Source organism: Capsicum annuum, chromosome 12, assembly GCF_002878395.1.
Source record: "Capsicum annuum cultivar UCD-10X-F1 chromosome 12, UCD10Xv1.1, whole genome shotgun sequence".
Taxonomy (NCBI): Eukaryota; Viridiplantae; Streptophyta; class Magnoliopsida; order Solanales; family Solanaceae; genus Capsicum; species Capsicum annuum.
In genome coordinates, this window is record NC_061122.1 from 122981231 (window position 1) to 122996227 (window position 14997).

General features: G+C 31.9%; 1 pseudogene; it reads left to right on the plus strand.

The window, feature by feature from the left end:
- Window positions 1–10263: 10263 nt before the first annotated feature.
- Window positions 10264–14009, plus strand: LOC107849224 (annotated as a pseudogene).
- Window positions 14010–14997: the final 988 nt, after the last annotated feature.

Below are 14997 nucleotides of genomic sequence, written 5' to 3' on the forward strand. Positions count from 1 at the left end.
CACACTATTATCTCACAGACTATAGAATATTTGTGGATTACTCTCTTTTGCTCTCTATTGCTCTCTTTATTTTTGTATACCTCAAATTGAAATAGAAATCATCTATTTATAGATGAACGTCCCAAACTTTTCATTTTGAGACACCAATTTCCAACTTGATCATGTTGAAACATCAACTTCTAAATTTATGTCACCATATTAGGCATGTTGCAACACTAATTTTTTTATTTAATTATTTTTAATCTCACAAATCTCTCCCTTAATTTTTATTTTTTTGTTCTTCAGTCCAAGACTTGATATCAATCTCTGAAAGTCTTCAAACTTGAGAGGCTTTATGAAAACATCTACAACTTGATCATGGGATTTCACGTAATTGAGTTCTACCTTTTCATGAGTATTCTTCTTTGCTTTATATACCCATTTGACTCCAATTACTTGATGATCTTTAGGAAGTTTTTTTTAAATCCTAAGTGTTGTTCTTCTCTATCGATTGAATTTTTTCCTCCATTAACTTGTCTCCACCTTTTTTCCATAAAAGCTTCATCAAAATTCATTGGTTCACTATCAACAAAAAAACAACACAAAAAATCAAAATTAGTAACTTATTCCGTGTCATCATAGAGTTCTTGAATGGTCATCTTTCTCTGTGACCTTACACTTGAACTCTGATCTTGAGAAGAAGGAGATGCAACATTAATTGGTGAAGGAAGTAGGGTTGCATCATGTGCAGGTTCCATGGTATCCTACTCTTCTTTATCTCTAAAGTATGGAAGAAAATCATATGTTCTTTCTTTTTGAGCCTCCTGGCCTTTCTAATTCAATGAAGCTTCTTCATTAAATTCAACATCACGACTGACCATTACTTTGTTGTTTCTTGGATTGTATAACTTGTAGCCTTTTGAATTAGTGTCATAACCAATAAACACATACTTGAAACTTTGATCATTAAGTTTAGATCTCTCTTGATATGGACATGAGCATAGCCTATGCTTCCAAAGATTCTTAAATGCTTGACACTAGTATTTCTTCCGCTCCATGCTTCTTAAGGTGTTTGATCTCTCAAATTTCTTGTTGGAGACTTGTTGCTTAAATAAACTGCATATGAACCAAACTCGGGCTAAAATTCTTTTAGCATATTGTTAGCTTTCAACATACATCTAATCATATTAAGGATTGTTTTATTCTTTCTTTTTGCAACTCCATTTTGTTGAGGCGAGTAAGGTACCATTAGAGGGCGACAAATTTCATTAGAATGACAAAGGTCATTAAATTCTTTTGAATTTAATTTGCCTCCTCTATTGGACCTTAAGACTTTTATTTTATAGCCGCTCTCTTTTTCAACAAGTGCTTTGAAATTTTAAAAGCAACAAAAACTTCTTATTTTTTCTTCAATAAATATATCCAAGTCTTTTTACTAAAATCATCAATGAAGAGTAAGAAGCATTTACTTTTACCAAAAAATGGTGGATCTATTGGACCACACACATCGGTGTGAACAAGCTGAAGTGGATTTGTTGCTCTTGACGTGATTTTCTTTGGAAAACTCCTACTTGTATGTTTTCCAAGAAGACAAGCTTCACACAACTGATTGGGATGGTTGATTGGCGGAATTTTATCAACCACGTTCTTTTCTCCCATTGATTTGAGAGCTTCAAAATTCAAATGCCCAAATCGCATGTGCCAACACCATGATTCATCTTGCACATTAGCCTTCAAATACATTGCATTAATGGTCTTAACATTCAAAGGAAATAATCTATTCTTTGTCATATGCACTTTGGCAATTAAATTATTACTTAAATCTCTAAGTCAATGATGCATAATTTTCATATGAATATCATATTCTTTTTCAAGAAGTTGGCCCAAACTCAAAATATTATATTTTAGTTTTAGCACATAGTAAACCTCATTGATCAATTTGCGATCACCATTTTTACAGGATATCAAAATCGTACCTATTTCTTTAATTTGAATCTTCGAGGTATCTCTAAAAGACACATTACCTCTTGTCATCTTCTTGATCTCTATAAACTTGTCTTCATATCCACACATATGATTGTTTGCTCCATTATTAAGATACCATGAACTATAATCAACTGTATCATCTTATGTGAGTGTCATTAATAATGTTGACTCATTTTCTTCTTTGTTGTTGTCAATAAAGTTAGCTTTTTCTTCAACATTACTACGGCATTTCCAAGAGTAATTTCCAAATTTATGACAATTGTAGCACTCAATTTTAGATTTTTCATACCTTATTTCATTAGTACCTTGATAAGCTCCACGTCCTCTTCCTTCTCGTTGTCCACGACAACGACCTCTAAATGTTTGGTGGTTTTTATATTCATTGTTGAATTTATTGATATAACTCCTTCATTTTCCACAACCTCCACGACAGCCACGGCCTTGCCATTGTCCATTTCCTCTGTAACTTTTTCACCTCCAAAATATTTAAAGGATGCCTAAATTTTAAGAAGTTGCTCCAATGGTCTTCTTTTCTTCCTTTTATTTTTTCTTTGTGGGATTGTAAAGAACCTTCAAATTGTTCTACTATCACAAAGTCTAAATCTTTCTAATACTCAATACACATACAAAATAAACAAATTTAGGTGTTAAAGATCAAAGGTTCTTTTTTACCACACCCACATCATCTACTTCATCCCTGTACCTTCTTAGTTGATTCGTAACAGTCATCACTCTTAAACAGAAATTCAAAATGGATTCGGATTCTTTCATTCTTATTCAAAATCAGCCCTTAGAGTTTTAAGCATTACCTTTTTCACCTTATCAACTCCTTTAATAGAATTTTGTAAAATCTCCTAAGCTTCCTTCGAGGTGGTTGCATCAGCCACCTTCTCAAACATACCATCATCCAGACATTGGTGGATGAGAGTAAGGGCCTGTAGATCTTTCGTCCTTGTCTTATTCAATACATTTTTTTCATTTTGAGATATAGTTTCCTCATATGCAGGTTTTGTACACCCTTTGTCTATAATATCCCAAACATCTTGAGATCCAAGAATGACTTTCATTCGTAGGCATCATTTTTCATAATTTTTTTGATAAGAAGGGGGTACTGAAAACATAGTGGACTATTACTTACCATGGATCTGATACTACGTTGTTGGAAAAATAAATAATCCTACCCAAGATAATATCCACACAAATAGCAATAGCAAGAGAGTAATAACAACATCAAATATTATATCGGGGTAAATAAAATACCCAATGGAGTAATACAGTAATACTGATTACAACTTGGCATTGTAAAAAATATACTATTCTATTAAATGAAATAATACTCTTTTATTTCTCAAAACTCACTATAATATTACTCCCACACTTGTATCTCACAGACTATAGAATATCTGTGGATTATTTTTTTTTCTCTCTATTGCTCTCTTTATTTTGGTATACCTCAAACTGAAAAAGAAATCATCTATTTATAGATGAACGTCCCAAACTTTTCATGTTTTGACACCAATTTCCAACTTGATCATGTTGCAACACCAACTTTCAAATTCATGTCGCCACATTAGGCATGTTGCAACACTAATTTTTTAATTTAATTATTTTTAATCCCACAAAATCTATATGCAATAATGTGTTTTTGTCAACTGGTTGAATTGTTTAAATATTTTATTGCTTGTTTCGGATCTATAGAGTGTTGGACCTATAACCCGTTAAAGCTAGTTTTTGTTATGGCAATCACATGACAATATTTTTTGTATTTTTCTATCAACGTAAATTAATTTAAATTGTAAGAAAAAATTTGAAATGCACATATAATACATAATATATATATATATATATATATATATATATATCACATACATTGAAATATCTATAATAATATACATATAATATATTGATCTCAAAATTTTAAATGATGTTAAAAATGTATTATACCTAAATTTTAAATATTTAAGTACTACTCAAATTAGTTTATGTGTTAATATATTAAAACTATTTTAGAAATGTGTTATATATGTATTTATCTATATTTAGTAAGAAAAGTTAGGCTAGATGTCTAAAGAGATAACACAATATTAAGGTTGTCCCGAATCTTTCAAAAGACACCTAAACTTTGCGGGGTCCTATTACCCCACAAAACTACCCCTAATCATAATAAATACACACTTTTAGACCATTTGTGTTCTCACCTTAAGAGCATGCATCTCACTCTCTAATTAAATAATATAATTTTTTATTCTTTTAATATACAATTGGATAAAACTCTGATCCATGGGCATTTTAACCCATTTCACTCTCTCATCTCTATTATTTTTCGATGGTAAAATCCTCTTCTCCTCTTTTTTCTTTCTTCGGTGAATTTCACTTCTAAGACTTTCTTGTGTTGTCACTAAATACCCATATGCACCTTCTGAGATTAGTTATTTAGAGTATAAGAGTTGTCCTTTCTCTGTTGCAAACAAACCTTTGACCAAATGGTCCAAAGAAAAATTTGAACCTCTGGCTCCTTCACTACTTTCCTCGATCTCTGACGACGTCTTCTAAAATAAAATTCTCTTCTCTACCCAGATGGAGATAAAAAATTGATACCATGTCTTTTAATTGATACCTCATTAGGACAATTGTTATCTCATTAAGTCGAGGTGGATGATGGGTTTAATACTTTCAGATCCATTAATGTCATCTCTGACGAACATTATTACAAAAGTCAAAAAAAAAGAATCAAATTTTGATACTTGATGGGAGATGAAATATGAAATCGAAGTGTAAGAAATCTATTTTCTTGAATGGGGTTTTGATTAAAGTGAATGGATATAGTAGAGACATAAATTTTTTCTTTTTTTAGAAAAAATTGATGAAGGGAACTCTGTAAATTTCTTCTTCTTTTTTTTTGGAGAAAATGGGTTGGTAATGCCACATAACAATTTTATATAAGTTCGGGGGTAAACTTTAACTCATTCACGTGCCTCCTGATCTGTGACACTGCAGTTGCTCTGAAAAGAGATTCAAGTGGTACATTTATTGTTGTTGAAATTAGTTTCATGGGGTAATAAAAATTTTACAAATATTAAGTGTTTTTAAAAATTTGAGACAACTTTAATGGTGTGTTTACATATTTTATCTTCTATAATTTATGCCATTTCAATACAGCATGTCTTTCCCTAGAAAAAGTTTATGTTATCAACCTATTTCTCCTTGTATATTATATTTTTTGTTTAATTTGAATATAATATGTTATATTGTGAAATTTCTAAAATTAATTATTTTCTTGCTAAGTCTGGTTAATTTACTGTTCCGTATTTTAAATCCATTGCATTTTCATGTCAAGACATTTTAAGGCAACCATTAATAAACTCCAAAATCCAAATATCTTAAATCCTTTAAATTCCAAAAAGGAAAAAACATAGTATAAATTTTTTTCATGGATTATAATCATAAATTTTGACGTATTCTGAATAACGAAAGGAGAAAACTAGGAAAAAATGAATCCTCAGAGATAAGATGAAATCTCCTAGTTGAAGAATTTTCCGCCCTATTCACATAGTCTAAAATGTGTTTTGCTCCGTAGCCATCCCTATTCGAGGCTTATAAATAGTGGCCCTTCTAGATTGATCTTTGTGACAAACACCTTATATGGAAGTGTAAATTTATGAGATATATGAGAAAATATAATGAAGATCATCTAGCTTCATGAAGCTATCAGAAAGCAGAATTAGAGAAAGAATGATAGAGAAAACGAAGAGGAAAAAGAAAAAGTAAGTGAGTAATTGATCAAGAGAGTATATTGAATTGTATTCCAAATATTGTTTTGAGTAAGTACATAGGTAATATATATAGGTAAACTAAGTAGCTTATAGTTTTAACTAAATTCTAGAGTCATAACAAAATTTTCACAATGTTAGTTATGAAGAGTGCCTTAACTAGTTATACTAACTACTTCTTCTTTGAGGATTATAGTTTGTCATTACTTGTTCATCTCAACACTCCCACTCAAGCTAGGTGGTGAAAAAATGTTGAGCATTCCTAACTTAGAACATAGATGAACATGTTACGTTGTAGTCAGCCTTTTAGTAAGTAAATCGGCTGGTTGTTCCTTGGTGTTGATATACTTTGTCTTCATAATGCCTTGATGTAGTTTCTCCCTTATAAAATTAAAATCTATTTCTATGTGTCTAGTTCGTTCATGGAAAATAGGATTAGCAGCAAATGTAGTGCAGACTTACTATCACAATAGATTGTAGAAGATTGTTTGATTTGAAAACCAATTTCCTTCATCATTCCAATTAGCCAAACTAGTTATGCAACTGTTGAGGCAAAGCTCCTATATTCTGATTCATCTGAACTTTTTAAGATGTTAGTTTGTTTCTTAGGTTTCCAAGAAACCAATGATTCTCCAATCTTAACTAGGAAACAAGTAACTAATCTTCTTATTTGTGGACATATTGCCTAATTAGCATCACAAAATGCTGTAATGTGATCTCGAGGTTTGTTTGACAGTAGTAATCCCTTTCCTGGCTGTTCTTTGATATATCTAACTATCCTTTGAGCTTTTTCCATGTGAGATCTTCTTGGCCCTTATGAATACTGACTAAGATTTTGAACACCATAAGTAATATCAGGTCTGGTGATAGTAAGGTGCGAAAGCTTTCCAATAAGTCTTTGGTATTGACCTTGATCAAGTAGGACTTCATCCTTTTGCAGTAGTTCCCCTCCTATATGTTCATCATACTCCCTAGTTTAGAGCTTTTGACTTGTAATCAATAGGTGTCTTTGAGGGTTTAGGTCCTGATAACCCTAACTTTGAGATCAGTTCTAGAGCATACTTCCTTTAATGCATGAGTATGCCCTGATCTAAACTTGCAAATTCAATTCCTAATAAATATTTATGTTTACCTAGATCCTTCATTTTGAATGCTTGTTGTAGATGTCTCTTAGTGTCTTTAATAAGATTCAATTTTTCATATGTTATCAGCATGCCATCCACTTATATAAGCGCAATAACAATGCTCTGATCTATCTTCTTAATGAATAGAGAGTGATCATATCGGCTCAGTTTGAACTGGGAGTTGATTAAGGCTTGCGTAAGCTTATTATTTCACTATCTTGGAGCTTGTTTGAGCCCATATAGGGACTTTGTGAGTCTACATACAATATTCTCTCCCAAACTCACAACAACCAGAGGCATATCTATGTAAATCTCATCTAGTAGATCAACCTATAAAAAGCGTTGTACACATTCATTTGATGTATATGTCAATACTTAGAAGCAACAATAGGCAAGAATAATCTTGTTGGAATCATTTTTCCTACTAGGAAGAAAGTCTTTTGATAATCTATCCATTCTCTTTATTTGTAACCCTTAGCAACTAGCCTATCTTTCAGTCTTTCAACTTCACTATGTGCTTTGTACTTTATCTTTTAAATCCATTTCCAGCCAATAGTACTTCTCTATTTAGGAAACTGGACCACATCCCAAGTTTTATTATCTTAAAGTTCTTGAATTTCAACATTCATTGCTTCTACCCATTTTGAATCTTTTGAAGCATTAGGATATGTTATTGGTTCTATCATGGAAGAGAAAGCTGAGAGAAAAACACTATAGCTAGGAGAAATGTGATCATAAGAGACATAATCTGACTAGGGTTATAGAGATTTGTCCTGATGAAGATTTAGTGATACAAAGTCTTTAAGCCATATATGTGGTTGAGTGCCTCTAGTAGACCTTCTTGTTGGTGTTTTTTGTGATCTAGTTCTTGAGGTTGTAGGAACTATTGAGGATATAGTGACACCAGGTTAATGAGAAGAGTTGACTATGCTAGTATTAGTTATATGTGGAACACTAGTACTTATTCCATTATTATGATTTTCAACATGACTTGCTGTAAAATTATCCATAAAGATACGTGGTTCTGAAGATATTTTATTCAAGGGAAACTCAAACTCTTGAAATGAGGTATCTTTGTTGACAAAAAAGGACTTGTTACTTAGATCATATAGAATATAACCTTTTTGAGTTTCTGAATATCCCATTAATACTACAGTCCTAACCCTAGACTACATTTTATCATTATCAGCTAAGTTTTTAGCATAACATAGAAAATCTATGACTCTTAAGTAACTTAGATAAGGTAATCTATTATGCAACTTCTGATAAGGAGACATGTTAAGTGTTGCAGAGTTTATTCTATTAATTAAATACACAGAAACTTGTACATAGTGACCCCAAAATATAAGAGGAATGTGAGACTATAATGTGATGGCTTTAGTGAATTTAAGTATATGTCTATGCTTTCTTTTAGCTATTCCATTTTGCTGAGGAGCGTAAGAACATGATCTTTGATGTATGATTCCTAATCTACTAAATAAATAGGTACAAGAGTTATTTACAAGGTCGTATCTATTGTCAGATATGACTATTTTTATGATTTTATTGAATTATGTTTTTACAAACTACAAAAATATGAAAACATAAGCATCAGATTTATTTTGAGTAGATATATCCAAGTCATTCTAGAGTAGTCATCAACTACAGTCAAAAAGTATTTATTTCCATCATAGGTTGGTATTTTTTAAGGACCCCATACATCCATGTGGACAACATCAAAGCTATCAGTAGACTAACTGGTGCTTGAATGGAAGGGTTTCTACATTGTTTAGCACATGGGCATATAACATTCTTGACAAAATTTTCTACACTACTTTGCTTTGCTTAAAGCATACTTGTTAATGTTTTACTAAAGATATGGACTAGTCTCTTATGCCACAAACTTATATCACCATCACTAACAAATACTATCTTCTAAATAGATAGATTTGCAATAGTATCTTTCAGTGTTGCATCAATTGGATTGATCAGCATGTATAGTCCATTTCATTATTTACCAATCACTTTCACCTTTCCACTTGAGAGATCCTAGAAAATATAGAAGTTAGGATAGAAAAAAAACACAATTTAATTCTTTGGTGGCTTGTGACATAGATTGTAGATTGTATTTGAATTATGGTAGTACAAACACATTCATTAGTGTGTTATTCTCTGAGATGGAACTTGATCTAATATGAGTTACCAATGCATTTTCTCCATTTGATAATTGAACAATTTTGGATCTATTGGTTTTTTAATTGATGTACTAGTAAGAATATCAATATCAGAAACCATATGATTGGTGTTCCTAGTGTCAATAATCCATTTCTTGAGGATTTTAGACACTAAGAAGGCTTTATAACAAGATATACTTGAGGGTTATTGGAATTCAATTCTGTTTGATTCAGCAACTGGACTATTTGATCAGACTGAAACTAAGTAAATGAACATGCTCCTAGTTAAACCATACTCAGGCCTTGTAATTTTCCATCTTTTATCTCTATACCATATCCTTGTTAGCCCCTTTCTGAGTAAGCATTATGAGCAGAAGGTGCAAATAAATTTGAACCTAATCTAAAGTAGTTAGGTGGTACTCCTCCCTTTTTTTGGACTTTGCATCTGTGGGATAACTGGATAACTTGTAGCATATGCATTTTATATCCCATTTTATTTTAAAGAATTAATAGAATAGACTTTGGTTCTTTCTAAGCTTTGATACTCCAATTTTTAAGTACATTACAGTAAGATCATGTATATTAGTTGTAGGCATTGCACCAACAAGTCCTACTAAGGAAACTAATGTAATAGATTTGACTCATCACTTACGATCATGGCATAAGCCTAATTTACTGAGGGTAAAGGTGTCATCACCAGTATTTAGTTTCTTTCTTGCATATAGTTACTATTTAACCCTATCAGGAACTGATATAGTTTCTACCATTGCAGATATACTAAGAATTCCCTAGACTTATCATAATTACAACTAGGAGGTAGTACTAATGCTTCAAGATCGACCCACAACTCTTTCAACCTTGTGAAGTATGCCACTACATTCAGAGGACCCTACACAAAAGTGGCAATTTCTTTATTTAAGTTAAATATTCTTGATCTATCAAGTTTGTCAAACCTCTCTCTCAGATCTTCTCACACTTCATAGGTTTTAGTTACATAAACCATGCCTCCTAATAAGGAGTTTGAGATAGTATTCGTTGAGCAAGATTATACTATAGCATTAATTATTTCCGACTAATAGCCCAATTCTGCACTAAAATTCTCTTTCTTCAAAGAACTATCCATAAATCCTAACTTATTTCATCCTAAATGGACAATTCTCATGGATTTGATCCAAAGAGAATAGTTCTCAGAACCACTGAGTTGTAAAGATATTAAATAAATACCATTTAAGTCAGTAGAATTAAGTTACAATGGGTGATTATGATCCAAAGCTTATGTATTACCACTGCTTGTATGGGTGAAACCAACAACAGTTTCTGAGTCCATACTTTCTAGAACACAAACTTTAATTCTTGAGTAACTTTGACACTACTTGATAAAAACTCGAGAAAGACAAGGATTTACCAAGACGAGCCTCTCTGAATTATGATTAACTCAATAGAAACTGACAATAATCAAAGATAATTTGCAGTAGCACCGATTTCTCAAGAATTTTGTGACTTAGCATTTTAGATAGAGATTATGAAATCTATGTAGATAATTAGGCTCTGATACCATGTAGAATTATGAGAAATATGGAGAGAATGTAATGAAGATCATCTATTTTCCTTCAATAAAGCTAGAAGAAAGTAGTAGCAGAGAAAGAATGATAGAGAGAATGAAGAGGAAAAAGAAGAGAGTAAGTGAGTAATTGATCAAGATAGTAGGTTGAATTATATTCCAAATCTTGTTTTAAGTATGTACAAAGGTGAAATATATAGGTAAGCTAAGTAGATTATAATGTTAACTAACTTTCGAAGTCATAACAAACTTTTCACAAAGTTAGTTATGAATAGTACCTTAGCTAGTTATACTAACTGCTTCTTATTTGAGGATTATAGTTTGTCATTACTTGCTTATCTTAACAAGAAGTAAGACATAATAATATTTTTTAGGGATTCAGTTGTGATCTGCAACAATATTAATATTATGTAAGGTTTGAAGTGTTGTGTAAACCAATCAAATTATCTAAGTGGAGTAGGCAGAGATGCAGGGAATGTCCAACAACTTGGAGGCTTCAACTGCTATATTTCTGGCTCTGCTCATTCCACCCAAGATTTTTTTTTTCTGATGATTTTGGTAACTTCTCTTTTTCACTTTCAACAATTATTTTCTGCTAAATTTTTTTGTTCTTTGATCCTTCAATTTTTTAGTTTGTATATTATTTATAATCATATATCTTGTGAGTTTATTTATTTGGTTTTTTCTCGATTGGAGTCATGTGATTATATCCATTTACTGTGTACAAATAACACTGATACCTCTCTAACTAAGCCTTGTGTTTTTTACGTACTATGCAGGATATGAAGCTCCAAAGTTGAGGTATGAATTGAGACTTGTAGAAATGGATAAGAATATATTTTTATGATTTAGTTATTCGGGGAATATTTTTATGATTTAGTTATACAGGGTTAAGCATGATGCTATTATGTGATTCATTGATCTGTAAATTCCCTCATTCTTTTGTCCAAGCAAAATAGTATAACACAAAAATTCCTACTTTAAGTAAACTAGTCTCCTTTCAACCTATTAGACTAATTGCTCTCAAGTCCTAAATAAATCTGTTATCACTGACTTACTATACTAACACATGGTTAATTAAGTACCCTTATCAAAACAAAAAATGTTGAAAAGTGAATTCCAATAACATGTTAAAGTCTCGTTTAAGTGATTAGAAATAGTTACCTCAGATGTAAATAGATATATTCTCCAAACTGATATCACATATTTTCCATCTTATACAAAACTTGCAGATGAAGTTACAACAACTGGTTTCTATGTAGTCGTCCTCGATTTTCTCTGTGGTGATCCCTATGTACCTAATGATGAGAAGCCTTTAGAGAAATGGATAAAAGAATATAGACCGGTGAGATATTATTTCTAATATTTTGGCATTAAAGTAGTACTTAGAGTCTGGAGATTATATGAGGTCTCTAAAAAATTTCCCTTTTCTTCTCGTAGAAGAACCCTCTCTTGCAATAGCTCTTCTTATGCTAACCCTGTTTACATGATCTTTCAAATGTTCCTTCTTTATATAAATGTAATGGAATTGCCTCAAACTAGAGCAACATTCTCTCACAACACTCTAGCACTTGTTATTTTTATCTGCTCTTTGATACGTTCTATCATTTTAATGCCACTAAAGTGTACTTAATACACCTACTTTTAGTTAAAATCATTTGTTCAATTTGGATTATTTTCTACTTAGTTTGTTCTTTTATCATTATGTTTCAATTGATAGACAATTGTAGACAAAGTTGAACGGCAATCTTTAATTATTTATCATCAACTGCTCTAGCTCCTAAAGATATACATTCTTGACCATTCTTTTACAAGTTTTATCATCTGGAATCATATATGGTTTTTTTTGTATGTGATGATCTTTTCTATAGGTAGAGAGAACTATCGTGAGCCATCTTAACTTATCTGTCCCTTTCTAGAAAATAAAAATGGCTTCTTATGCAGTAGCAAACAACTTTGTAGTTCTTTCCAATTGGACTGACATATAATTGATTCTGTAGAGTTTGAGGTTTTTTATATTTTGGCTCGTTCACCCACAGGACCTAGTGCCCTAACATGTTTTTACTTCTAGCTAATGTATTTTTGTTACGGTAGGATCAAGGGTACAAAGATTCAAAACAAGTCATTGAAGCTATAAAGAGTAAATGTGTAACTAAAATGGGAGTATCAGGCTTATGCTGGGGAGGTGATTCTTCTTGATTTGGAGCCAAGATCTTTTTATCTTCCTTTGTCATGGATTTTATCAACAGTCTTGGAGAATGCATCTTCTTTGTTGGTCAAACTGTTTTGATTTGTTCCAGCTAAGGTTGTCATGGAACTAGCAAAATATGCTTATATCCAAGCTATAGTTCTAATGCATCCTTTATTTTTTCTTTTAGATGATATGCACGGTATGACTTTGTTACTAGTTTCTATATTACATCTCTTGTTTGTAGATGAATGCACAAAATTAGGAATGTTCAGGCATAATTTTCATATAGGCCTTGGGCGCCTCTTCAACAAACAATTTTTAAGTATGCCATCTTTATCGTGCTTCTCTTATTTTGGGCAGGTTGGAAGACGGTAGGGATGGTTTTACAATTTATCTGGTTTCATATTTAAAATACATTGTTTTTTCCATAGCAGCTCCATTTTACTACTTAATTTAGAGCATAATTTAATAATTCAATGCAGTATCACGGATAAGTTCTCATAATTTAGCATTTTAATCCTTTCCTTTCTGAAGTCATAAGTCCCTAATTTGTTGTTGTATTCAATTGTTAAGGTTTCAATCTTAGTATTAGGGCAGAGATTGACCAAAGATCTCCACCTGATCTTGTCAAACAATTCAAGATAGCCTTAACTTCTAATCCCGAGGTAGGAAACTTTAGATGCTTAAGCTTTTCATGAATTTCACTTGAAGACAACTTTAAAGCCTTCCCATTGGTAATCATAACCTTCTTATGATGCTTTAAAAAATAACACACAAAGGTCACTGCTTTATGAACTTTCAAATCATGTGTTAACGCACAAAGGTCACTCCTTTATGAACATTCAAATCACGTGTTTACTTTGGCCAAACTTCTCTCTTATAAGTTTCTAATACTTTAATAAGCATTTGAACCAATACAAGCATCGAAGTATCTTCTTATAGCAGATCATAGTTAGTGACTAAGAGAAATATTCGAGCAGTAAGGCTACATAGTTTACTAACAATTACTAGTTCCACAAAGGGTTATTTAACTTAGATTACACTTCCATAGTGTATTACATCCAACAAAAATAAAATGAATGTTTATGGTGGTTTTTCATGCAGATTGATGCATTTGTGAAGATTTTTCCCAAGGTTGCACGTGGCTGGTCTATGAAGTACAATGATGAAGATGAATTGGCTATAAAATCTACTAAAGAGGCTCATCAAGACATGTTGGGATGGTTTGAAAAATATCTCAAGTGAAATTTTCTTTTACTATAATGACATATTTTCTTAGCATGTGTCTGGAAGTAAAGGTTAGAATGGTTTTCTATGGTGCAAATGGTTCCATCTATATCTTGTGGGAATATGGATTTCTCAACATGAGAAATGAGTGTTTTTTGTGTTTGGTTTATGAGATTACTTGCGAAATCCATCCGTTACTCTTTAGGTGCAACTAATGGATTTAACTCTAATTATAGTGTGATAGAGCATGTGACCTATTAATTTACTTGTATTTACCTAAAAGTAGTCAAAGTGTGAAACAGATGGACTAATGTGTTTTAACCAAGAAGTAACGTTAGAAGTTAAGGAGACAATATTTTCACGTGGAGAATGCCCAGCTCAAAAGGTGTAAGAACCATGACCTGTACCTCTATAGGATTTCACACCAACTTCACTAAACAACTTGAGCCTCAGCAACAACAAATTACAATACTTTTGTAATCTAGGAATTACAAACTCAAACTCTTATTCAAAACAAAACTCATAAACCTCCCAAGGTATGTGATCCAAGCCTTCGAATTCCCTAACTTGAAGCCAATAGCCTAATTTAGTTTATAACTCACCAAAAATAGAGTTACATCAAAGTTACAACTCAAGAGCTAATCCTAATACATAAAAACTAAGACTCCTTATCTTTCTAAGTATCAGGACCTGGTTCAGTAACATTTTCCTTCATTCTTAAAGTTACACACTACTAAGTTAATCTATCAGTTGCCTTTTTTCCTTTGTTAGTGTGTGAGTAACTGTGAAAGGCACTCCCTCTATTTAAACACAACTCTCTCAAGGAGTTGTTCATTAGACTTCTTACTTCTTCAAAACTCTTCTCTTTTAGAGTTTAATTTCAAGTAAACCTGCTTATATAGCTCACCCTCTCTTATCTTCATGAATTGTATTCAAACTTAAATTCTTCAAATCCATATATGATAGTAAATTTGAGTTTATCATTGTATTAACTTATCCATTCTTG